At 46.9% G+C, this 26,055-nt stretch overlaps 1 protein-coding gene across 1 annotated transcript in view; it reads left to right on the top strand.

Annotated features, from left to right (window-relative positions):
* Positions 1 to 9,049, top strand: part of LOC119087724 (translation initiation factor IF-2-like) — a 30,865-nt gene extending 21,816 nt beyond the window's left edge. Inside the window, exons 3-4 of the mRNA XM_037204315.1 lie at positions 7,833 to 8,125; positions 8,871 to 9,049. The gene's annotated coding sequence lies outside the window, so the exon portion shown is untranslated. The remainder of the gene's footprint in view (positions 1 to 7,832; positions 8,126 to 8,870) is intronic.
* Positions 9,050 to 26,055: the final 17,006 nt, after the last annotated feature.

Below are 26,055 nucleotides of genomic sequence, written 5' to 3'. Positions count from 1 at the left end.
CTAACTTGTGCATACACAGACACATCCACAGAATTACAAAGAAAATAAACATTTAGAAATTGTAATCCATTCTCCTAGTGAACAGAAAGGGAGGAGGGACTCTCAGAGCTTGGCTGCAGTATAGATGGCTTCATAGTTCCTCAATTGAAGACCATATGTCTCAGACATACAGAGTGGCACATGCAACTGCCACCGAGGACAGAAAAGCTGCACTGTCCAAGTCTGGGCGGTGTGGAGAATGTCAATGTTATAGGAGTCCAGAGGAGGGAGACAGAACCAAAGTATCACTTAGGAATTAAGCAGTTCTTATTAAAGAGGAGTAGATGGTTGAGAAATACCAAGTTCACTTAGTGCACACAATTAAAACTATTTTAATCACAAGGGGCTTTCTGAATGGAGGAGACTGAACTAGCCCGTATTAAGTGCTTAAATAAATAGAAAATAGTATGAAAGTAAAAGATCACTGGGCGGTGGTGGCACACACCTTTTTTTTTTTTTTTTTTTTTTTTTGGTTTTTTGAGACAGGGTTTCTCTGTGTAGCTTTGTGCCTTTCCTGGAACTCGCTTTGTAGACCAGGCTGGCCTTGAACTCACAGAGATCTGCCTGCCTCTGCCTCCCGAGTGCTGGGATTAAAGGCGTGCGCCGCCGCCGCCGCCGCCGCCGCCGCCCGGCATGCACACACCTTTAATCCCAGCACTCAGGAGGCAGAGTCAGGCAGATCTCTGTGAGTTTGAGGCCAGCCTGGTCTACAGAGTGAGATCCAGGACAGGTACCAAAACTACACAGAGAAACCCTGTCTCAAAAAAGAAGAAGAAAGAAGAAGAAGAAGAAGAAAGAAGAGAAGAAGAGAAGAAGAGGAAGAAGAGGAAGAAGAGGAAGAAGAGGAAGAAGAGGAAGAAGAGGAAGAAGAGGAAGAAGAGGAAGAAGAGGAAGAAGAGGAAGAAGAGGAAGAAGAGGAAGAAGAGGAAGAAGGAGGAAGAAGGAGGAAGAAGGAGGAAGAAGGAGGAAGAAGGAGGAAGAAGGAGGAAGAAGGAGGAAGAAGGAGGAAGAAGGAGGAAGAAGGAGGAAGAAGGAGGAAGAAGGAGGAAGAAGGAGGAAGAAGGAGGAAGAAGGAGGAAGAAGGAGGAAGAAGAAGGAAGAAGAAGGAAGAAGAAGGAAGAAGAAGGAAGAAGAAGGAAGAAGAAGGAAGAAGAAGGAAGAAGAAGAAGAAGAAGAAAGAAGAAGAAGAAGAAGAAGAAGAAGAAGAAGAAAAAAAAGAGCACTGGCTGCTCTTACACACAGGACCTGGGTTCTGTTCCCACACTTACAAGGTAGTTCTGGGGAATCTGATGGGTCTGATGCCCTCTTCTAGCCTCTTTGGCCACTGCATGCACATGGTTCGAGGACATCCTTGTAAACACTCTTACACATAAAATAAAAAAATAAGGGCCAGGCAGTGGTGGCACAAACCTTTAATCCCAGCATTCAGGAGGCAGAGGCAGGTGGATCTCTGTTAGTTTGAAGCTGGTCTGGCCTACAAAGAGAGTTCCAGGATGGCCAGGGCTACACAGAGAAACCCTGTCTTGAAAAACCTAAAATAAAGTAAAAGGACATCAGCAGTATTTCCATTGGACATTTACAGTGTTTTTTACTCACTTAGAAAACTTTCTCTTCAGTCTGTCTTCTTCCATTAAGAGCACAGCTTTTAAATCATCTCCTTAAAGAGGCCTTCCTGACCAACTGAGGATTCCATGAGCTACCAATGCACTTGCCTGTCCCATTACCTTATTTGTCTTTTTGAAAACTTGATTTAATAAGCTTTTTTTCACATTTATTTATCACCGTGTGTGTGTGTGTGTGTGTGTGTGTGTGTGTGTGTGTGTGTGTGTGTGTGTGTGTGTGTATGTATGTGTGTACACTCACCACTGTAGCAGTATGTGTGGAGGTCAGAGGACAGCTTTCAGGACTTCTCCTTCCACCATGTGGGACCTGGGCATAGAACTCAGGTTATCTTGCTTGGAGGCAAGTGCCTTTACCAGCTGTGCTATTTTCTTGGTTCCTCCTCTTCTTCTTTTTTAAATTTATTTTTATTTATGTGTATGAGTGTTTTGCTTACATGTATGTAAGAGTGCCATGTGCATGCAGTATGTTCTCTGAGGCAAGAAGAACTGTTCCTCTGGAACTGGAGTTACAGTGAGCTGCCATGTGAGTGCTGGGAACAAAACCTGGGTCCTCACCAAGAAGAGCAAGTGCTTTTAACAGCTGAGTCATCTCTCTACCCTGCATTACCTATTCTTTGCATAGCACTTGTCATTATCTAGTATTTTTCAGGCTTACTTTCATATTTGCTTGTAGTCTCTAAGTAGAATTGGCCTTGGCTTATTGTCATTGTTATTTGATCACCTTTGATAATTATACTGGCCAGGATGAGCCACCTAACTTGCTTGTCTGGAGTCACTGAATCATTTTCCTGAAACCAGAGAAGGGTGGCAGGGACTTGACCTTGGGGGGCATGCATGCTGAAGGTAGAGGGTAAAGATGGGATACTGCTTCTGCGGCTGCTGACTGAAGGCTGAGAGAACGGAGCAGTGGGGAAGATAGGAATAGAGGCCTGCAGGAGGACACAAGCGGTTGAAACCAAAGGCTGAGTCCTGAGGCCTCCTGAGAACAGAACGGCAGATGGAGAGTAAGGAGGGCTGGGCAAGCATCTCAGGACAGGTCATCAGTAACCACAGCGATCACTGGAACAGTCTCAGCTGCTGCCGCCTGTCCCTCCCCTCCCTCCCTTCCTACCTCCTTTTTTGTTTACCTTTAAAAGCATGACTGTGCTTGTATGGATGTGGAGGTGCACAAGTACCATTGTACATGTGTGGGAGTCCTAGAACAGCAGTTGGGAATTGGTTCTCTCTTTTCACTTGTGAGTTTGCAGGATGAAACTCAGGTCCATCAGACTTGGATGTAAGCACTTTTACTCACTGAGCTATTTCATTGGCCCTCTCTCAGCATTCTTGCTTTTGGGTCTTTCAAGACAGGGTTTCGGATAGGGGATTTAGCTCAGTATTAGAGCGCTTGCGGAAGGTCCTGGGTTCGGTCCTCACCTCCAGAAAAACAAACAAACAGGGTTTCTCTGTGTAGTTTTGGTGCCTGTTCTGGATCTCGCTCTGTAGCCCAGGCTGGCCTCAAACTCGCAGAGAGCTGTCTGGCTCTGCCTCCTGAGTGCTGGGATTAAAGGCATTCTTGCCTTTTTAAGGAATAAACTCTTGTCATATAGAAAGGATCTGGTAGTTAACATGCAGGGCTCCAGGGAGGTTGCCTGATGCTGTGTGTATTTGATGTGCTGTATGCTGCTTTTTCCCTCCTCAGAAGCCTGTTTTCTGTTGTTGTTTAAATTATCATTATTAGGCTATTTTAAAGACAGGGTCTCATTATGTAACTCTGGCTTTGTCCTGGAACTCATTATATAGATCAGGCTGGCCTCAAACTCAGAGATCTGCCTGTCTCTGTCTCCTGAGTTCTGGGATTAGCAACAAGTAGTTTTAACTGAACCATCTCTATAGTCTCTACAATATTTTTAATTACATTTTTAATTTTTAAATTTTAGGGGTGTGTGTAACAGCACATATGTGTGGTGGTCAGAGAACAGCTTTGTGGAATCGGTCCTCTCCTACCATGTGGGTCCGGAACTAAACTCATGGTGTCCGTCTTGGTGGCAAGTGCCTGTACCTGTTGAACCATCTCTCCAGCTCTTCAAAAAATAGTCGATTCAGCTCTTTTATCTTTTAGAAATTATACCTTTTTATTTATCCATTTTGTGTGCATGGGGTGACATGCAGGTGACACAGTGCACGTGTGGACATCAGAGGACAACTTGCAGGAGTTTGCTCTCTGCCTGTGGATCTTGAGGATCAAATTCAAATAGTCAGGCTTAACAGTGCCTTTACCTCATTGAGCCATGTGTCAGCTAGTTTATCTTTAAACATGCTTCCTGTGTGGATGCCTGCAGTAGTCTTGGAGCTCCCTTAAGGTGGTTGGAGGGAGGGGGCATTCCCCTCCTTCTGACCCAGGCTTAGGAGCTGGCCTCCACAGCTGTAGGACTTGAGGGCTGGGTTGAAGCTGAATCTGGAGCTGCTCTGGATTTTGAGAAGGGACATGAGAGTACTAACTCTAGGGTGGGAATCTACCAGTGAAGCACAGAAAGAAGTAAGAAAGAGGCCAGGCCTTGGCAACACGTGCCTGGAGAAGCTGCAGCAGGAGGGTCTGGGCTATATAGCGAGATCCTATCTCAGTAGTGGAAGACTGGCTGGCCATCCTTTGGTGGTGGGTTCCAGGTTTGCAGTAGGCTCCAGACCATTGCCTGGAATGGTCTTTGAGTTTATAGCGAGAACAGGGACTTTGATGTGCCAAAGAGACATGAGAGAGGCTGTCACTAACCCTCTTGGAGATGTGCTGTGTGCTTTTCTGTGTAGCTTGGACTTTACATAAGCCGAGAGGAATCAGTAGAAACAGTACTTGCCGAGACAGAGTGCTCTCTGGAAGGCTGGAGAGGGTGACACAGATAGTCTGGGCAGGTCATCTGTCCCGTGTGAGGTACATCTGCTCTCCAAGTGACTTCTACAGTTTCCAAGGATGCCCTGTCATTGCGTGCTCTTCTGCACTCTAAGCTTGTGCCTTCATGTCCCCACTTCTCTTTTCTTTTTTTCTTTTCTTTTTCTTTTTTTTAAAGATTTATTTATTTATTACATATACAGTGTTCTGCCTACATGCATGCTTGCAGGCCAGAAGAGGGCACCAGATCTCATTACAGATGGTTGTGAGCCACCATGTAGATGCTGGGAATTGAACTCAGGACCTCTGGAAGAACAGCCAGTGCTCTTAACCTCTGAGCCATCTCTCCATCCCACCCCCGCTTTTCTGATCAGATTCCATAGTCCACTCAGACCTGTATTCTAGATAACCAGCTACATGCCCGGCTTGACTCTTTGTGCACAATTTACTAACACTAAGGTTGCCAGCCAGCTTGCTCTGTTAGCCATCTGGTTAATGATTTTGAAATTTTAGGGAATAAAATTGAACTTTTTCTGGGTATGGTGGCACATGGCTTTAGCTCTAGCACTTGGGAGGCAGAGGCAGGTGGATCTACATGAGTCCGAGGCCAGCCTGGTCTACAGAGTGAGTTCTAGGATAGCCATGGCTACACAGAGAAACCCTGTCTGAAACAAAACAAACAAAAGAAACATTCACAGACCAGATATAGGAAGGGGCAGAACCCAAATGCTTACATGGAGGGCCTTAATGTCATCTGCCATTGCAAACCAGTGCTTCTGAGACTTACAGGAGATTTTGGCATTGGGAAGCAGGTTTAAATGCAGGCCCTGGTGGCTGCCCAACATACTTGAGGCTTGCCTGTAGGGTTTATGTGTGTTTCTTCTGCTCTAGTGAAAGCCTTCTTCCTCTACTATGGCTGCCCTCTCTTCCCAGAGCTCTCTTTCATATTGCTTAGTTCTTCCTATGAGCAACTGGATGTCATTTTCCTCATTTAAGAGCCCAGTTCAGGGCCTCAGTTTAGAATCAGCAGTCTTCCACAGTTCCACCTGAATTATGGCCTATAAGGCTTTCGATATCTGCTCGAGCAGCACAGTGCTTTGCTCCTTTTCCTTTTTTATTGTGTAACCCAGGCTGGTCTCTCATGATCCTTCTGCCTCAGCCATCCTCATGTTGAGACTCCAGGCCCATGTCGCAATACGCAGCTTAGCTCCTCTTACAGAGGCCTTTCACCCTGTGTTGTGATTTCACCTAGGAAAGAGATTGGTTGCGCTGTCCATTTTACAGATAGCAAGCTGAAGAGCTAGATGGGAGGAAGAGTGCACACCTCTGATCCCAGTATTTCAGCGCTGGGCTGGGGAGATGGCTTGGCAGTTAAGAGTACTGACTGCTCTTCCAGAGGACCTAGATTCATTTTCCAGTACCTACATAGTGGCTTGCAACTGCCTGTAACTCCAGTCCCAGGGATCCAGTGCCCTTTTTTGCCTCTTCAGGCACTGCATACACATGATATACAGACAGCAAGCAAAACATCTGTATACATAAAAGAAAAAGAAAAAAACAAAATCAGACAGCATGTTCCAACTCACTCAGGGACCATCACATAAGAGGAGGGTGGAAAGATTGTAAGAGCCAGAGGTTGGGATGGATCAAAGCAAAAAGTGACTTTTTTTGTTTGTTTGTTTGTTTTTGAGACACAGTCTTTCTGAATAGCCCTGGCTGTACTGGGACTCTCTATGTAGACCAGGCTGGCCTCCAACTCCCACAGAGATCCGTCTGCCTCTGCCTCAGGAGTGCTGGGATTGAGAGCATGGACCACCACACCTGGCATTAGTGGAAAGAATTCTTGAGGGAAGGAAGCTTCTCATGATTTTATCCCATAGTAATGAGTATGATATCTGCTAGTGTGTGTGTACATGTTCAACAAAGACAGCAGCGGGGAGAGAAAGAGTCTGCCCGAGAAGTGAGTTGTGCCTGGGTTTCTCTGACTTACCTGCTGACTCATGTCCCATCTCAGTAGATGCTTTCTCCCAACTGAGCGTGTTGGAGGCCTGGTGTATGCATTGTTGTTGTTGTCTGTCCTACTGAAAGCTCACAGAAGGGAGCAGAAGTCAGACAGGGCCTGAGGCCCAGGTCTAGAGCTACGCAGAGACTTCTGTGTCACAGCCTAGGAGAATCTGGGTTCTCTTCCTAAATCAAGCCTGTGTAAAGAATGGTCAGTAGAGCAGCTGGACCCTGACGATACCTGGGCTCCTGAATTCAGAAAGTAGCCTAAAATAGAATATGATAAAAGTGACTTTTGTTATTTTCCTTTTTTTTAATTTTTTTCCTTTTTTCTCTGTTTCTCTCTTCCTTCCTTCCTTCCTTCTTTCTTTCTCTTTTTCTTTCTTTCTTTCTTTCTTTCTTTCTTTCTTTCTTTCTTTCTTTCTTTCTTTCTTTCTTTCTTTCTTTCTTTCTTTCTTTCTTTCTTTCTTTCTTTCTTTCTTTCTTTCTTTCTTTCTTTCTTTCTTTCTTTCTTTCTTTCTTTCTTTCTTTCTTTCTTTCTTTCTTTCTTTCTTTTTTTTCCCGGTAGAGCCTCAGATAGCTCAGGCTGGCCTTGAAATCTTTGTGTAACTGAGGATGACTCTGAACTTCTGATCTTGTCTCCATTTTTCAACTGCTGGAATTAACAAGTGGCTACTACCATGCCCACTTTTAAGTGGTACTGGGGATTGAATTCAAGGTTTCATGTATGCTAGGCAAGTACTCTACCAACTGAGCTATACCCTTAATCTCATTCTTTTATTAAAAAATTATTACTATTATTATTGATTATTATTACTATTGTTATTGTGTGTGTGTATACACACATGTGTGTGTACTACAGCTTGTATGTGGAGGTCAGAGGGCAACTTGTTTATGCAGGTTCTCTCTTCATCATGTGAGTTCCAGTGACTGAAATTCTGAAATTGAACTCAGGTCGGCAGGCTTGATGATGTCTTACTGACCCCCATTAAATTTTTTTTTTTTTACAACGGTGTCTCTCTCTGTAGCGTGGATTGCCCTGGAGCTCACCTAAGCTAGCCTCAAATTTATGGTAATCCTCCTGCCTCAGCCTCTCAAGTGCTACTGGTGTAAGTCACCACACTTGAGTCCAAGCTGCTTCCTGGACGGCCCTGGTGAGGAAGTCCTGCATCTCTGGGGCAGCTGTGGCAAGGCAGTAGGTATAGGGCCGATCAGGAGTTAACTTTACCAGAGTAGCTCCTGGCTTGTGTGGAGGAGAGGAGATAGAGCAGTTCTGCGAGGTCTCACACTTGTGCTCACCTCCACAGGATTGGTCGGACACTGTGTGCTGGGGAGAAGCTCGGGTCCCCGTGGCCTCTTCCGTGTGATGTGTCAGTCTTGCTTCCTGCAAGCATGGAGCTCAAGAGGAAGAATAAGGAGCTGAATGGCCTGGCTTCATACCCTAGGGATCTTCCTGGGACCTGTCTTCCTCATCCTGTCCAGATTGCTTGATGGTTGCCTTCACCTTCCTCGGACTCCATTTCACCCTTCAGCAGCCTGGTTTCTGGGAAGAGGAGCATGGGGACTGTGAAATGACTTGAAGGGTTTGCCTTCGCTGTCCGTAAGTCCCCTCTGGAACACAGTAGAGGTGGAGGGAGTGGGTGGGAGGGCCACTGGCTTGGCTTAGACTAGTAACTGAGACAGTCACTTCAATAGGACTGGTTTGCTTTTGTAGTGCTGGTACCGACCAGAGCTTCACATGTACCGGTCAGTGCTTAGAGACAGGGTTTGGTTTTCACTCCTTTGACTATAAAAGGTTGAACTGGGTCTCATGTTGTCTGAGCTTGTTTCAAACTAAAAGCTCTGTAGCTGAGGCTGCCTTGAACTGATCCTTTTGTCTCCATCTCACAAGTGCTAGGATCATAGGCCTGCCCCACCATTTCTGGCTTAAGGTTAATCATCTTTACAAATGCATGCTGGGCAAGCATGCTATCACTGAGCCATCTCCAAACCAGCCTTCTGATTGTTTTGCTTATTAACACTCCTGAACTATAAATGACCACATTTGTCCTTCAGTATTGCTTATGCGGTTATCTTCTGCCTGTAGAGTTTACATTTTTTGGTATAGATATTTTCCCTTATAGTCTTTTCTGCTACAAGACCAGTGTTTAGAAAAAAGTATACTTTCCTATCTTGAAATTATAAAAAATGGCTTCTCGTTATTTTGAGTGTACTTAATTTATTAATTTGAATTTTTAAATTTCAAAAACTTTTCCATCTAGAATTTATTGTTAGGTAGAGAGTGGTTAAGTCTTGAGTCTTGACCCATTTTTTTTTAATTTCTTCTTCTTTTTTTTTTTTTAAAGGGCTGGAGAAATGTTAAGAGTGTTTGCTGCTCTTCCAGAGAACCAGAATTCAGTTCCCAGCATCCATACCCAGTGGTTCCAAGGAATTCAACTTCTTTTTCTTAGCTTCCTCAATCACCCACACACATGTGACTTACACACACACACACACACACAAATAAAAGAGATATTAAAAACAATTGTTTCTATTTTTACTTACTCTGTGTGTGTGTGTGTGTGTGTGTGTGTGTGTGTGTGTGTGTGTGTGTGTGTAGTTGTGTCCAGCCTGTACTCACTTGTGTCACTAGCATGTTGTCAGGAAACTTGGTGGCAGACACCTTTGCCTGCTGAGTTATTGCTCTCTCTTCTACTTTCTTCATGTGGGTAGGGTCTAAACCTTCGCTGAAGGAGAAGAAAAGCAGGATCCTTCCTGTGAAGCCCTGGCTTGCTCCACATTCTATATTCCTTCCTCCATCTGTCCAGGACTGGGGTTAGAGGCATATGCAGATGTCCCCCTTCTCTCTAAACAGTACATCCTCATAGGAAACAAATCTGTTTCAGAGAGTGGGGTTAATGTCTGATAGTGGTCACGAATGTTGTAGTTGCTGACTTGTAATTAGTTGTGTTGCGGACTAAGTTGAGGGGACCACTGTCCTTGGCTGCAGCCTTTGCATGGCTCTGTAAACTCCTCGTGCAGACCCAACGAAGGACTGCTTTACAGGGCTCACCCACTCAAGTGAACACAGTATTTTGCTTTGTTCATAAACAAATGACAGGCTTGGGACATAGTCTAGCATGTCAAGACCCTGGACTTGATCCCAGCATCACAGAAACAGCCAGGTGACTATAGCAGATACTTGCTCCAGCCTGTGGATACTGTGGAATATTGATAAAGGGGTATTGAATGGTAATAACTCCACTGGACTCCAATTCTGTCCTTAACACCTGGAATTCTAGTTCTAGGAAGTGTCTTGCCTGGACTTAAAAAGGAAGAAAGACCCAGGTATAATTGTGTAACCTCAGTATGGCTGCTGCTGGCCACAATGAAGAGAAGTTCACCGTCATGTGAAACATTGTGTGTATGCGAGGTCCCGAGCAGCAGATGTTTTAAGCCCCCCTTGAAGTGCTCTGTCTGGGTTGAATAGCATCCCTCAGACTTCATGTCTCTTGATCAGAGCCTGTGAATGCAAGTAGTAGATTCTAAAGATTTTTTTTCTTATTTTAAGATTATGTATTTTCGTGTGTGTGTGTGTGTGTGTGTGTGTGTGTGTGTGTGTGTGTGTTCATGTTCACATGAGTGTAGTGCCAGCAGAGGCCAGAGAGAGTGTTGGATCCCCTGGAGTTGGAGTTACAGGTGGTTGTAGGCTGGAAATTGAACTCTAGTCTTGCAAGGGCAATAAATGCTCTTAACCACTGAGCCTCCCTCCAACGGGGAAATACAGTTTTTGCAGATGTAACTAAGTTCGGATGAATACGGTGGCAGATCCTGATCCAGTGACAGTGTTCTGTAAGACTCCATGGGGATGGAGGCAGGAATTGGGGTTCTGCATGCTTTCATTCACTACTCCAGGGACAACCAGCTAGCTATCACCAGGAACAAATTCCTCCCCTGCCTTTTCGAGTATGGCCGTGCTGATACCTGATTGTCGTCTGTGGTCTCCAGGCTGTGGGATGAGCTTCTGCTGTGGGAAGCCTGACAGTCTGTTAGATGTCTCTATAGACTAATGCACACACCACCACTTAGAAAATGGAGGCCCGAAGACAGCAAACATTGGAGAGCTCCCATAGCCATTGCCCTGCCCTCTGGCTTCTGCTCTCACTTCAGCTGGCTCTGCACCTTTACCATGGACACCCAGCTATTGAAATGACTCTAGCCGGGCGGTGGTGGCCACGCCTTTAATCCCAGCACTCGGGAGGCAGAGGCAGGTAGATCTCTGTGAGTTCGAGGCCAGCCTGGGCTACAGAGTGAGATCCAGGACAGGCTCCAAAGCTACATGGAGAAACCCTGTCTCGAAAAACCAAAAAAAAAAAAAAAAAAAAAAAAGAAAGAAAAAAAAAAAAGGAAAAAAAGAAAAGAAAAGACTCTAATGTCAGGCCGCTTTACCCTGTTAAGTAGACACTCTTCTTGTTAACACCAGGTATCTTCACAACGCCCCCCCCCCTTTTTATGTATGAGTGCTTTGCCTGCTTGTGTGTATGTGTACCATGTGCATCCCTAGTTCCTGTGGAGGTCAGAAGATGGCAATGGATCCTCTGGAACTGGAGTTAAGGATGGTTATGAGCTACCATGTGGGTGCTGGGAACTGAGCCCAGACTGCAGAGTACTTCTGCAGGAACAGTAAGTACTCTTACCACTGAACCATCCCTCTAGCCCCCATAGCTCTCTCCTTAATGTTTCCTTTCCATGCACTATCGGAGAAATGTGGTGACAAGGTGATCCACTGCCCCTCTTTTTCTGGAAGCAATCCCATTTTGGGCTGCTGTGAATCCTGTCCCGACAGCACATGCCATGCATTCTTTGGAGCTTTCAGGATGATGGGGGTAGCCTGCAGCTCACAGCTGAAAGCAGAGAAGGAACTACTTTCTGGTAGCGCTGGGTGTGTGTGTGGGGGGGGGGGCACAGGAAGGGAGCCAGCTCCTGCTCTGCCCTCACCTGCTAGTGGCTCTTCTGGGAACCTATGGCTGGCAGTGACATTGAGGCTGTCTTCAATCTAGACTGCTGGCTTTGGATCCTGCTTTCATACAGTGGGGATTCTTGCAGTGCTATATTGGTTTTGTTTCTTCTCCTATCCTGGGTCTAAGCAAAGGCCTGGCACTTCACCACCACTCTTTACAAGTGTTTATTGAGGAGCTGGAGCAATGCTCAGCAGTTAGGAGTGTTGGCTGCTCTTGCAGAGGACCCAGGTTTGGTTCCTAGTGCCCACATGGCAGCTCACAACCATCTGGAGATGGACATCCTCTTCTGACCCTCACAGGTTCTTCATGGTGCACAGACAGACATGCAGGCAAAACACCCATACACCTAAAATTTTAAAATAGAAAAACAAAAACAACACCTTATGCTAGGTATCCCCACCTGGCCCTGGCCCTGGCCCTCTGCTGCCTAGGCTTTTTTTGTTCCTCTTCCTACCACTTGCTCAACTGTTCGCTGGCCTTTTCTACTCCAAGATGCATCCATCTCCTGAGACTTCAGGCTGGGCCAATAGCCCTGGCTCTCTGGGGACATTCCAGCAAGGTAATAGAGGACACGGGCATGGCTGCAAAACACTCTGGCTGCATCCCACATGAGTTGTGGTTCGTAGTCAGTATAATATTGTCCAGTTGATTATGTCCAGGCCAAATTTTGGCCATATGATTTGCTTCTGCAATCCTGTAAATGGAAAGCCTAGATGACCCTTCCTTGATCACTCGGTGGTCAAGATCGAGGACCATTCTGCTTCTTGTATACTGGGCCTCACTGAGATCATTTTTATGAAGAAAGGTTTATACTGAAAGTGGGGCCCAAGCCTCCCAAGGTCTTGTGCAAGGCTCTGACTGTAGCCAGGTCCTGTTAGAGCTTTGGGTTAGAAAACCAGAAACAGCACTGCTGTTGCTGGAGGGCTTCTCTCCAGGTTCTACCAAGCCCCGCAGTCCCACAATCCACTTATAAAATAATCACTCAGACGCTTATATCACTTATAAACTGTATGGCCGTGGCAGGCTTCTTGCTAACTGTTCTTTTATCTTAAATTAACCTATTTCTATAAATCTATACCTTGCCACGTGGCTGGTGGCTTACCGGCGTCTTTACATGTTGCTTGTCCTGGCGGTGGCTGCAGGGTCTCTCTCTCCTTCCTGTTTCCCCAATTCTCCTCTCTCCTTGTCCCGCCTATACTTCCTGTCTGGTCACTGGCCTTCAGTGTTTTATTTATATAGAGCGATATCCACAGCACACTGCAGTACTCCTGGCTAGAGCAGGAGGGACAGCCTCCCAAGTTCGCTCTGGACCTGTTGTTGACTGAGTTGTGACAGCTAGCAGTCTGAGCTGATGTTCTGTGACTTTGAGTCTTTTCTAGCTCAGAGTCATGGAAACCTGGCTTGTAGGAAGGAGGTGACACTCATGTCTTCACCCTCTGGGAGAGCCTCACCAGTACACATCCTTTCTTTTGTTCAAAATTTCAAACTCTTTAGATCTGTTTCTACTTGTTCGGTTTTGAGACAGGATCTTATATAGTCCAGCCTGGCCTTGAGCTTGCTATGTAGATAAAGATGGCCTTGAATTTCTGATCCTTCTACTTCTGCCTCCCAAGTGGTGGGATTACAGCCATGTGCCACCATGCCTTGTTTTCGCAGTGTTGGGGATGGAACTCAAGGCTTTTGTATGTTAGACAAGTACCTACCAACTGAGCTCCTCGCTTTGTCAAATACTGAAACGTCTTCACGGAGTTAATATCGGAACTGAAGTGGTGTTCACGTGTTCTTGAACTTGGGTCCTCAGACTTGCTTTTGTGTGAACAGTGCAATTAGAAAACTCTGCAATGGATAGGAGAAATTTGATAGGGGTTACAAAAAGGACAGGGAGGTTTGTAGGGTACACAACTTGGCTTAGAGAATAGAGTAGTTGGAGTGCCAAGGCCTCTTGTATCCTGTCACCTGACACCCTCAAGCTGTCCCCTCCGCTATCCCAAGGCAAGGACCCTCTGGACAAGGAAGATCAGATGGGAAGAACAAGCTCACACTCTGTTGGCCAGGAGTGTCCACATTGCCTTTCATATACTGTTAAGTTGTAATTCAAGCCATAGAGCAGCGGTTCTCAACCTTCCTAATGCTGCCACCCTTTAATACAGGTCCTCATATTGTGGTGACCCCCAATCATAAAATTATTTTGTTGCTACTTCCTGACTGTAACTTCTCTACTATTATGAATTGTAATGTATCTGTGTTTTCTGGTGGACTTAGGCAACCCCTGTGAAAGGGTCGTTTGATCCCCCAGAGGGGTCTAGACCCACAAGTTGAGAACCACTGCCTTAGACTGTTGTGCTGTGTTGAGTGGGCTGAGAACAGAAAAGCTGTGTGCCTTGCTCAGGGTCATGCAGCTAGCAAAGGCTAAGCTAGGACTGGTTTCTTCTGGTTTGGGCAGCTCCAAAGCCCAAGCTGTTTCTCAGAGCTTTGACTCTGGGAGATTCAGGAAAGGAGGCTGGGGAGCCGTGGGAAGACGCCATCTTTCTTGACCTCACAGTTTTGCCCGTAGCACCCTGTTCAGCCAGTGCATCTTCTTTCACCCTACATAGCCCACTAGTGTTGAAATCCAACGGCTGACTGGCTTATGGCTTAATGGCCCTGTTACGTCTCACATGAAGTCTGCTGTGTCCCAGTGAGTAAGCTATGATGCAGCAGAGAGGGTGTGGTGTGCCACACTGTCTGGGCTGGAGCCAGCCACACCTGTCCTGTGACTGTTACAGTAAATTGTCCCTGAGTAAACAAGGCTGGCGCTCTTTTGCCTTTCTGAGGAAGACCAGATGGCTGTGGGTGCTGGCACAGGTCCAAGGGGTCCTGGCCCTGTGCCAGCAGAGGAGACAGCTAGAGGGTGCCAGGTGATGGGATAAAAAGAGGGCTGGTGTGACTTCAGAGGGCCCAAGAATGTCCTGTTTCTGAAGACTCCCTGGCCTTTTGCTAGTGCTTGGAATTCCACAGCTGAAAGCTCTCTTGATTTAGTGTGTGTGTGTGTGTGTGTGTGTGTGTGTGTGTGTGTGTGTGTGTGTGTGTGTAGGAGTATTAGAGATTAAACCTAGGGTCACACATGCTAGTCAAGCACTCCATTATTAAGCTACATGCTCAATCCTCTTTTTACTTTTTGTTTTGATACAGAGTTCCATGAAGTTGCTCAGCTGGCCTTGAACTTGTGACCCACCTTCCTCAGGCCTGGCTCCTGATTTAAATCTTTGGGACTCAATTGAAAATGAAAGCTGAGGATGTAGCTTAGTGATTGAACAAATGCTTAGCACGCTCCAAGCCTTGAGTTTAATGCCCAACACTGTTTGGAAAGAGAGAGGGAGGGAGGGAGGGAAGAAGGGAGGGAGGGAAGGAGGCAGGGAGGGAGGGAGGGAGCACTTGGGAATGAACATATGAGATTGATTTTAGAACCAAACTATGGAAGTGATGGGGAGGGGAGCAGCATGCTGTGTCTTAGTGGTAGAGAGGAACGAGACTAGCGAGTCTGAAGTAAAGGCTCTACAAAGAGAAGCTGGACCCTGAAGGAACACTTTTGTGTTCTTCAGGACTGCCGAGGATGAAGGTTCTGGACCCAAGAGTGAATGAATGCTGGGCAGGAGGTTTCCACAGGGTGCTGGGATGCAGGGCTCTGGAGAGTGGCTGATGTCCAGATTACACGCAGGAGTGCGAAACCGTTGGGTCTGTGGTTTGGGTCTGTGATGTCCTCAGACTGTCACAGATCTCAGGAAGGGGAGGCTCGGCTTCCCAGAAGTGATGCACAGTGATGGCGTAAAGGAGGCCCCTAGTGACAGCAAGGGCAGGGCACTTCCTCCGCGCGCGCTGTCGCAGACTTTCCCAGTGAGCTGTGCTGAGGGGTTTGCAGGAAGGCAAACACGCCTGTGAGAAGCAGCTCAGGCACCTACACACAGCCCCTTTGTCCATGCCTTGAGCTTCTAGGAGAACCTGAGAGTCAGACCCACATTCAGTCTGCCCTCCTCCAGAGAGTTTCTGGTCTCAAACTACCTCGATGGTTTGGATTCTCCCGGTTTTCTTCTCCTAGGAAATCTTGGGCAGGGGCAGCTCAGGTCTCGGCCCCCTGTCTACAGCATTGTCCTTTGGACCCAGACTTTGACTTCACTCAGGCCTCCTAGGTTCTAACATTCTAACTTCTTCTCTTGCTGCCTCCAACTTCACAAGATGTGGACCTCTTTTAACTGTAGTGGGACTCTGGAAGTTTCTAGAATACCATCCTTTCAACATCTGCAATCTTCTATGCAGACCCAAATGTCAGCTGTGTCTGCTGTTGATTGAAGATTGGGGGCTAGCAGCCCCAGGAGGGGGGGACCCCTGGCATGTGTTTTGTGCCCGAAATGACAGTGCCTCCTCTTGTCTCTGTCTTCCTCCATCTTGCCTGTAGTGTACTTTTATAGTGGCAGGCCCTGGCCACCATCCACCCTCCCTCTTCGACTCCTTCCTCTTGTCCAGGAGCCTGGTTGTGAGCTCCACGTCAGAAGCTGTGGCCAGACCTCACTGGGGAGAAAGTCGTGCCTGCTCTGCTGGCCACTTTGGACAGCATGTTGCTTTGGGGGCTCACTGGATGTCACGTTGTTCTGTCTGCTCTTTTGGAGGAAGGGTTATGGCTTAACTGGGTTCTTGTCTTGGATTTCATGCTGTCCATGCCCTTGCTTCAGGAGAGGTTGTCAAGAAGCATCATAAATCTTCAAAAAGGAAGCAGAGAAACATTTTATAAGCCCTTTGTTTTTCTGAAGGAAGTTTTTATTTTTATATTATTTAATTTTTCTGTGTATGAGTGGTTGCTTACACACTTACACACACACACACACACACACACACACACACACACACACACACAGGTGCACTACATGAATGCCTGGTGCCCATGAATGCTGTATGCCCTGAACTGGAGTTATGGATGATTATGGACTGCCATGTGGGTTCTGGGTACCAAACCCTGGTCCTCTGTAAGAAAAGCAAGTATTCTTACCACTGAGCTAGACCCAGAATAGTTATGAAACCTATAAGGACACAGTATTAATAGAATGTAGTTTTGGAAAGGTTTATCACAAAAGGACAGGTGGATGAAGTCATATCAAGAAACAGTAATGCCAGTTCAGGTAAGAGATACAAACAGGTGTTGGGCAGGATTTGATCACTATGACCTGACTTCCTGCCGAGAGAGCACGTAGCAGCTCCCAGCTAGAGTGGAGCTCCAGAAATCAGCCCCCCCCCCATCTGAGACAAAGTGAAGACGGGACTCTACCTTCTTGTCTCTAGATGTCACCTGCTCTAAGGACCAGGGCTCCTCCTGTACCCTTTCCCCACTGACCTCTTAGGATTTATGGGCTACACTCTGAGCAGCCCTGCCTTCTTGTTGGGGACTGTTTATCTCAACATCAACTCAGGACTTAACTGCACAGGGCCGTCAGTGCCAGGTAGCACGTTTTTATGGAGCATATATAACATTATAAAATTCCCACTTTCCCTATTAAATCTCCCTCCTTCTATAGTTTCCCTTCAGCCCTTAGAGATAAGCAGTAACCTGTGGGCAGGGCCATGTAAATCTGAAAAACAGATGAGCTAGTACTCAGAGGAAGCCTGTCATAACCTTTGAGTGAGGCCATGTCCGAAGAGCCTGTTTCTTCTCTGGACTGTCTCTAGTGATGCATCCTGCTTATGTCTTCAGCTGACACTAATATTTTTTTTTTTTCTGAGACAGTGTCCTTGCTTTGTGTCTCTGGCTGGTCTAGAATTCATTATGTAGACCAGGCTGCTCTCGAAGTTGTGGTAGTCGCTGGCTTCTGCCTCCCAACCAAGTGCTGGAATTAACAGGTGTGCACCACCACATCTGGTTTGTCAAGTGCTTTTGAATCTGTGTCTTCAGCCTGGATTTCTTTTCTGGGTTTGGCACTAAATAGCTACACACTGTTGGCATGGTAACCTTGATGGCACTCAGGTATCTTAAGCTCAGCATGTTCCATCCACATTTCCTTTTCCTCTCAGCTCATCTTCCTCCTCCAGACTTCCTTCTCTTCCACATTTTCCATTGACTTAGGAATATCATCATCAGGGCCCTTTGTGAACTGTGTTTCCATTGCTATTGTCCACTGTTCCCTCCAGAAATAGAAAGGACTTTGTGTCTTTGTGTGTGTGCGCGCGCGCGTGTGTGTGTGTGTGTGTGTGTGTGTGTGTGTGTGTGTGTGTGTGTTCACATAAACCTTGGTGTGCTTGTGGCGGTCCGAGGACAGCTGTTTAGAGTTGCTTCTCTCCTTCACCACGTGGGTTCCAAGGATTGAACTCAGAAGTGCCTTTACCTACTGAGCCATCTCTCCAGCCCACCCCAAAATTTAATAGCTTTAAGACCTGTTTTTTTCCTCTTCTTCTTCCCCATCTAGAGGTCTGCAGGGAATCTGTCGATGAATTCAATAGAACAACTAACAGTAAAAAGAGAAAGAAATCAGGAAAAATGCTTGTGTACCTGTGAACCAGGACTACTGGACAGTAGGGTCTTGTTGGGAAACAGGTCAGAAAAAAGTCCAGCACCGTGTCAGGATACATGAAACAGAACTGGCAGCTGGCTAACTGTTAAAAAGAGACCATTGAGCTGGGCACAGTGGCACACACCCGAAATCTCAGCACTGAGAGGTTAGGGCAGGAGGATCGTGGTTACAAGGCCAGCTTGGGTCACATATTGAGGTTCTATTTTGAAAAAAAACCTGATTACTGTATAAAGGAATGAGATAACTGAGAGACTTTCACACCAAGACTATAAAGCTGGGCGTGGGAGGTCACACTTGTAATCCCAGCAGCACTGAGGAGGTTGAGGCAGGAGGATTGCATGAGTTCAAGGCCTACTTGGACTACCTATGAGTTCCAGGACAACCTGGGATTCAGTTTTGAGACCTTGTCTCAAAACAAGAGCAAAAATAACAAAGTAATGAATATAGTAGAAGAAAATGGGGGGTTGTTTGTTTTTGACGGGGGCTCACTGTGAATCTCTTGCTAGCCTGGAACCTGATGTGTAGACTAGCCTGGCCTTGAACTCACAGAGATCTGCCTGAGTCTGCCACCTGTGCCACCACACCCAGTGATGATTAGAGACCATATTTTTGATGATTTTGAAGACCATATCTCTAACACAAACACTGCTCTTATGGGGAAAAACAATACCCCTGAAGAAGATATGCCAAAGTCAGAACAAATACAAATGAAGTATGAAGAAAAAGGCTGTTTGCTCTCAGTCTAGAAAATAAACAAAAATGAAATGTTGGATTTCAGTGCAGGTCAACAATCAACACTAAAGAAGAGGGACTGGGGTGCATCTTGGGGGAGTGAAGCTGGGGGTACAGCTCAGAGGATGCACCTGCAGGGGGTCGCAGAATAGCCAGCAATATAACTCAATGGGTAAAAGCACTTACTGTGCAAGCAGCTCTGGGATGCATCTCAGGGAGAGTAGCTGGGGGGGCTAGGGTGCACATGGCTGGGAATGTGAATTAGCACGGTCTCTCTGAAGGTCAGCTTGACAATACCTATCAAAGTCTAAAGCACAATGCCTTTAGACCAGCTAGACCACGTGTGGGAACTTTTGCCAAGGGCACATCTGCAGATCTTTGTCTATTTGTGTATGTGGATATTTGTTACATAGAGTTTGGAAAGCAACCGAAATGGCCATGAATGACCAGATCATGGTATGTCCATGCACTGGTAAGTGAAGAAGAGCCATGTTTACATGGAAGTATCAGTACAACATTATACATAAAATATGTAGCATAGGAATCTCTTACTTGAAGTAAATATAGCCGTAGTTGGGTATGCATTCTAAAAATCAGAACCAGCAACATAACTCAGTGGGTAACAGAACTCACTGTGCAAGCCTGACTGAAATTCAGTCTCTGGAACCTGCAGAGGGAGGAGAGCACTGGCTCTTGACTTCTGAAGGGTGTTCTCTGACTCCACATGTGCCTGGTGGCTGGCACCACCTACACACACACACACACACACATACACACACACACACACACAAATAGTAAGAATAAAAATTAGCCAGGCAGTGTTGGCGCACACCTTTAATCCCAGCACTTGGGAGGCAGAGGCAGGTGGATCTCTGTGAATTTGAAACCAGCCTGGTCTACAGAGGGAGATCCAGGACAGCCAGGGTTACACAGAGAAACCCTATCTCAAAACAAACAAACAAACAAACAAACAAACAAACAAACAAAAAAAACCCAACCAACCAAACAAAAAACAACAACAAAAACAAGCCAAAACAAAACCAAGAATATTTAAAAATTGCATAACATAAATGTTCTGATTTGGAAAAAATGCTACTCAAAAGTGGGATTCTAGCTGAGTGTGGTGGTGCATGCCTATAATCCCTGTGCTTAGAAGACAGAGGCCAGGGGCTGGAGAGATGGCTCAGAGGTTAAGAGCACTGGCTGCTCTTCCAGAGGTCCTGAGTTCAATTCCCAGCAACCACATGGTGGCTTACAACCATCTGTAATGAGATCTGGTGCCCTCTTCTGGCCTGCAGTCATACATGCTGTATACATAATAAATAAATCTTTAAAAAAAAAAAAAAAAAGAAAAGAAAACAGAGGCCAGAGGGTCAGGAGTGTAAGGCCAGCCTGGGCTATATGAGGCCCGTCTCAAAAAAAGCAAACCAACAAGAAATAGGGTTCTGACTTGAGAGTGGCCTGACCAAATGATTTTACTCAGTGGGTGAAGTAATGAGGAGCCATCATAGGCCCTTGAGCAGATGGCAGAGACAAGAGCAGGAACCACGGAAGTCTTCATGGCATGCCATGTGAATGGATGAGGCGGAAACTGAGCTACATTAGAGGCCCAGGCCTGAAGTGATAGACATCAGTTAGGTCGGGCAGTGGGATTATGATTGAGGGTTGTCCAAGCATGGAGGAGAAAGGACAAAAGGTAAGATAGAAATCACCCGATGGGGGGCCACCCCATAAAATACAAGTACCACACATGACAGCTAGAGAGGTGAGCCATCTTCTCGGAGGAGGTGGACTGTTCTGTGGCTGGAGATTTCCACGGTGAGAAGTTTCTCTACAGCAGAGGCAGCTCTCCTAGGAGTCTGGCAGCCTTGGCAGGCAGGGGAGATGCGGGGCATCTCCTTTCCTGCTGTAGGTGAGGAGCGGTGCTGGGGAGGAAGGGATGCTGGGGAGGAGGGGAGTCGTGCCTTGGCTGACCTCTGACCTCAGTCAGAACCCTTGAGCGGGAGCCTGGGGAGAGGTATAGCCCCACCCCCACCCCCCCACCCCCCCCGCACGTGCTGAGTTGCCCTACCTCCGAAGAGCCCCACTGTGCACAGCCTGGACGGACAGAAGCCTGTGTGCTTCCCAGCATCTCTTTCCCTTTTCTATGAGCTGAAGCTCAGGACAGAACTGGGGAGCTAGGAGTATGGCTTAGGATGCAATTCCAGCACTCTGGAGGCCGAGGCAGGAGGGTTGCCATGAGTTCAAGGCCTCATAGCGAGACCTGGTCTCAGAAAACAAAACAAACATACAAAAAACAGACAAAAGTGAAATTGAGACACACAGTCTTTCCATTTTCCATTTTTCTGTCCCGTTTGTTGGGTTTGACTTTGCCAGGAGAGGGAGAGAGTAAAGCAAAGGTGGCCGCTGGAGCTAAGGGAGGTCAAGGGTAACCGGACGAGGCTGCGCGCTCATCGCTGGCTCCGACAGACATTCCTGAAACCCGAGACTATTGGATGGTCCATCGAATTCAAGTTGGGGGAAAGGCCTCACCTGTCCTTAAATAGAGGTGTTGGGAAGTGAAGCTGCCCCGCGGGATTGCAGCAGTTGGGGGCAGCTTAGTAGCTTGTTTCCGCTTATTCTGGCTCCGTTCTTTGAGAATAATACAGTAAAAGTGTATTGGCTCAGACCAGTGGAGAAAGTTTGAGTTAGAGGGAAGAAAACATCTGGGAGTCGCGAGGCGTGTTAACTTCTACCATCCCATACCATCTCTACTTGTATGTTCTCAAGCTGGTACAGAGCCAAGATAAATCTCCTCTAAAGGGTAGATCATCAGGTCTCTCAAGTCACCCGGCTTTCCCAACAGGTGACCGTCTTTATGGTTCTAAATCACACACCTGCACATGACAGAGAGAGGAGGAGGCTCCTCCATCCTGGCCAGGTTCTGAGCGCGCAGGCTCAGCTTTCAGCGGGTTTCCCCCGGCGCGGCACTGGTGTGGGCACTGGTGTGGGCACTGCTGTGTTAACCAACCTTGCAGCCCATTCTCTCCAGTGCGGGGCAGTGAGAAATGAAGACTGAGTGAGCTGCAGTGGGCACCTGCCGCATCCTCCCCCAGGCACGTGGAGGTGGGGACAGCTTCCTGGGCTTCTTCGTGCTGCAGCTGGAGGGTTGTTTTAGGACAAGTCTCTCTCAGCTTTTACAGTGGAGGGAAAAAAACAAAACAAACAAACATAAGTACTGATGTAAGTTTACTCATTTACTCAGTCTCTTGCATATGTTTTTAGGGTTGAGCTTGAAACAAGTAATTAGAAACAAAGTTTGTCTATTCAGATATACCTGGACAGCCCTCATACTTCAGAGATCTGCAGAATATGGCATTTAAATGTTGATCTAAAAGCTTACTATATCAGACAGGCTTCCAGATCCTAGCAGTGACCCAAGGTCTCCAAAGAAGATTACGTACGAGGCACCACAACGTCTCTGCCTGAAATATGACAACGCTGACCACAGGGCAAGATGCCCCAGTGCAACGCCTGCCGCCAGGACCCAGCCCAGACTGTGGACAAGCAGTAGGACACTGGAATTGATTGCACCCTTTTGCATGACCAAGGTCAGTCTTCCATGTCCCTATTCCACAGGAAAAATACTCTGCCTTATGGACCTGATGGCGGAAGAAGATTGATGCTGTTCTGACTGGTGCCTCCAACGCTGTGGAGACCTGGGTAGGGTTTGGTCCCTGTAATTTATAGGATTGGAAGCTTCTTGGTCTGCACTCAGATATGGTTTATCCTTCTCAGATCTCTGACAGTACTGATGGCCAGGCTAGCTCTAACTTTGTCAGCATGGCAGCATCAACCAGATCCTTCTGCAAGGCCATAGCTAGCTTGTTAGCTCACTTTTAGGAAAATGTTCTAAGATATAAAAGTTTAAGTCATAAAGATTCAGATATGAGTCTAAAATGAGATATGTTTCAGATTACTCTCCTGTTCTGTGGTTCAGAGCTTAACATTTAGGAGCTCTGATGAGCTGGTAGAGCAATGACTACTTACTATTCAGTCACAAGCTCAACATTTTGGATTTGTTTTAGATGTCATATTTAAATGTAACTTGTTGGGACTCAAAGGTATGAGTCCACTTCTGCTGTTTTACAAGATACCCATTACCTGCTTTGTCTACAATATGGATTTCAGTACAGATTGGTAATACTAATGTATCTAAAACTTTTATGTCATTTTGTAAGTAGTCCTCAAAGGATCAAAAGAGTCATAAAAACCTAGACCCACTTCGCAGAGGTCAAAAGGACCCCAGAAAAGTATTCCTAAAGATGGTATTTTTCCTCTCTCCTGGTCTTGGGACTACTGCTTTTCCCATTACTAAGGGTATGGACCTAAGGGTTCCAAATAAGTTCATAAATTTTAACTTCTGTTCCTAGTTTAAATTTGTCTCAACAGATTTCTACTCAGCTGGCAGTCACTTCCAGGTTTCAGTCACTGACTCCACTGCTCCAGACGACTGTGAGCTCCAGACTTGCTAAAAGCTGATGTGGACCAGCCCAGCTAACATGGTTCTTCCCTGTCCCTATGGGGTCAGGCAGCTACATGCTTCTGACAAATGCCCCCTTGCCCAGTCTTTAACTAGCTTTTCAGCCTTTTGGGGCCCCCTGACATCGGCGCCCCAATGCCAGCTCGAAGCAGTTCCAGAAGAGAATACATCACCCATATTCCCTGTTCAGAAAAGGCTGAAATGCTGAGTCAAAATGAAACTCCCTGGCATAGAGACAAGATGGCTAACTATACATGGCCATTATTAGAGAGGGATACTTAGGAGCTAACTGTCCAAAACCCATGATTGGGTTCCATTAGGCACATGAGAAGGGGGAAATGTGGAACCAAAATAAGACCAAAATGCTCTCACCCCAAAACTAAAGGCCTAAGACTGCTTCTTTTAGCTACAGGCCATAAGTTACTGGAACAGGCCAGAAGTTACTGAGACCAGTCAGTTCAGATTCCAGAAACCAGGAAGTGTAAAAGTACAGAGCCACAAGATAGTCACGAGGTAATGCCTGCCAGACTATGGAATGTCCTCTCCCTGGTTTCCAGGGTAACTGATCACAGAAATGCCTCCACCTGAGGGCAGCCAATGAGAAATGGTGGCGGGCAACCACTCCCTTAGAAGTAATTTCTAGAAGTCCCTAGAAGCGAGCCAATCAGAATTGTACCTGTACTAGCACCCCTAAATGATGTAACCTTGTGACTTTTCCCTTTAAAAACTGAGCTTGCAGACAGGTAGGCGCTTCCTCCAGCCTCCACTGCGTTGGATGCATTGGACGAAGTCCCTGCCTAGGCTTGTATTGCTTTTGGATATCCATGATTAAACCTTGCTTTTGCATTCCGGAAAAAAAAAAAAAAAAAAAAAAAAAAAAAAAAAAAACAAACAAACAAAAACCCCAGCACCCCTGGGGAAGTGTCTGTTCTGGGAGCCGGTGACTCCTCAGGCTTTTCCAAACTGGCTCACTGGTGCCCTTGGTCCCTCAGCAGAAGAAAAGTCCTGCTGGAAGATCTAGTGCTGAGAGTCTTTGGAGCAAGTGAGGAGGCCCAAGGGAGTCAGATAGCCCACCGGCAACCTAGACCTTAGACAAGGTGGGTAGCTGTTCCCCAGCCTGTGCGGGAGGCTCTGCCTCCCCTCCTCCTGCCGGCTTGGTGCTAAGCCAGGCCTTCTGCCTTGTCCCCAGCTTGTGCTGACCCTGGCTGGCCCCGTTTTCTGGATGTGTGCCAGGGAGGATTTTTAGGTTGGCTGGAAATGACGCCGCTCTCTCTACCAGGGTAAAGCAAACTTGGGAGGTGCTGGCTCCGGCTCCAGAGGGACTGGGGCCTGTCTGTCACCCGGCCCCACCCTGCCTTTTCTGGCATGTGTTCCCGGCCACCCTTTACCCTTGGCACACTTCCAAGCCAGTAACATTGCCTCTGTAAGGATTATAGATTATAGCTCCTTCCAAGGAACTGCAGGGGCGGGAGCGTCGTGCCGTGGAAGATAGCCTGTGGTAACCCCATCTCACCAGGGGGAGACTGGCTCTTCTACAGCCCCGTGGGGTGTGTGGGACATGGAGTGTGTTCACAATGGGAAGAGATGTACACCGCCTTTGCTTCATGAGGTAGGAGTTCACCATGTGGCCCAGGCTGGCCTAGAACTTGCTGATATCTTAGGCTGATCTAAAATACATAATATTCCAGCCTCAGCCTCTTGAGAGCTGGGATTATAGGCATGTGTCATCCTACCTGGCTACCACTGTGAACTGGAGGCCAGCCTGGTCAACCTACTGAGTTCCAGCCCAGCTAGAGCTACGTAGTGAGACCTGGTTCAAACACAACAAACCAAATAACATCTCTAAGGCTGGAGTTTGCCTCCTCCTTTTGCAACTTCAAACTTGCCTTCCATTCTGAGCCTCCTACCCTCCTCCTCCTCCTCCTCCTCCTCCTCTTCTTCTTCTTCTTGGTTTAATTGAGCATTACACAATTTAGCACCTCAGAAGAACTTAGGGACCTCTCACCAACACTTTCTTCTCAGAACTGAAAGGATTGCCGAGGAAGGCTGCCTGGCCACAAGGCTGACCATTGCATTTTCTGGTGTGTTCACAGTCTGTGGTCTAGAGCCTGTCTGAAAGATAAGGGAACTGGGGGAATCCAAGCCCTTGGCACGGCTATGAAGTCATTTGAGGCCTGTGAGGTACTGTCCTTTTATTTAAAAAGAGATGGGGGGCGGGCAGCGGTGGCGCATGCCTTTGATCCCAGCACTCGGGAGGCAGAGGCAGGTGAATCTTTGTGATTTTAAGGCCAGCCTGGTCTACAAAGTGAGTTCCAGGACAGGCTCCAAAAGCTACACAGAGAAAACAAAAACAAACAAAAAACCCAAACAAACAAAAAAAACCAAAAAACTCATACAATTTTAGGCAGGGCGGCGGTGGCGCACGCCTTTAATCCCAGCACGTTGGAGGCAGAGGCAGGTGACTCTCTGTGAGTTCAAGGCCAGCCCAGGCTACAGAGCGAGTTCCAGGAAAGGTGTCAAAACTACACAGAGAAACCCTGTCTCAAAAAACCGAGAGAGAGAGAGAGAGAGAGAGAGAGAGAGAGAGAGAGAGAGAGAGAGAGAGAGAGAGGGAGGGAGGGAGGGAGAGAGAGAGAGAGAGAGAGAGAGAGAGAGAGAGAGAGAGAGAGAGAGAGAGAGAGAGAGAGGAGTCCAGGACAGAGAGAAAAAGAACCAGACTGGATGTGGCCAGGGACATCTGCAA

This window comes from Peromyscus leucopus, chromosome 3 (assembly GCF_004664715.2).
Source record: "Peromyscus leucopus breed LL Stock chromosome 3, UCI_PerLeu_2.1, whole genome shotgun sequence".
Classification (NCBI taxonomy): domain Eukaryota; kingdom Metazoa; phylum Chordata; class Mammalia; order Rodentia; family Cricetidae; genus Peromyscus; species Peromyscus leucopus.
Note: the sequence above shows the minus strand (reverse complement) of the source record. Positions and strands in the feature narration are given on the sequence as shown.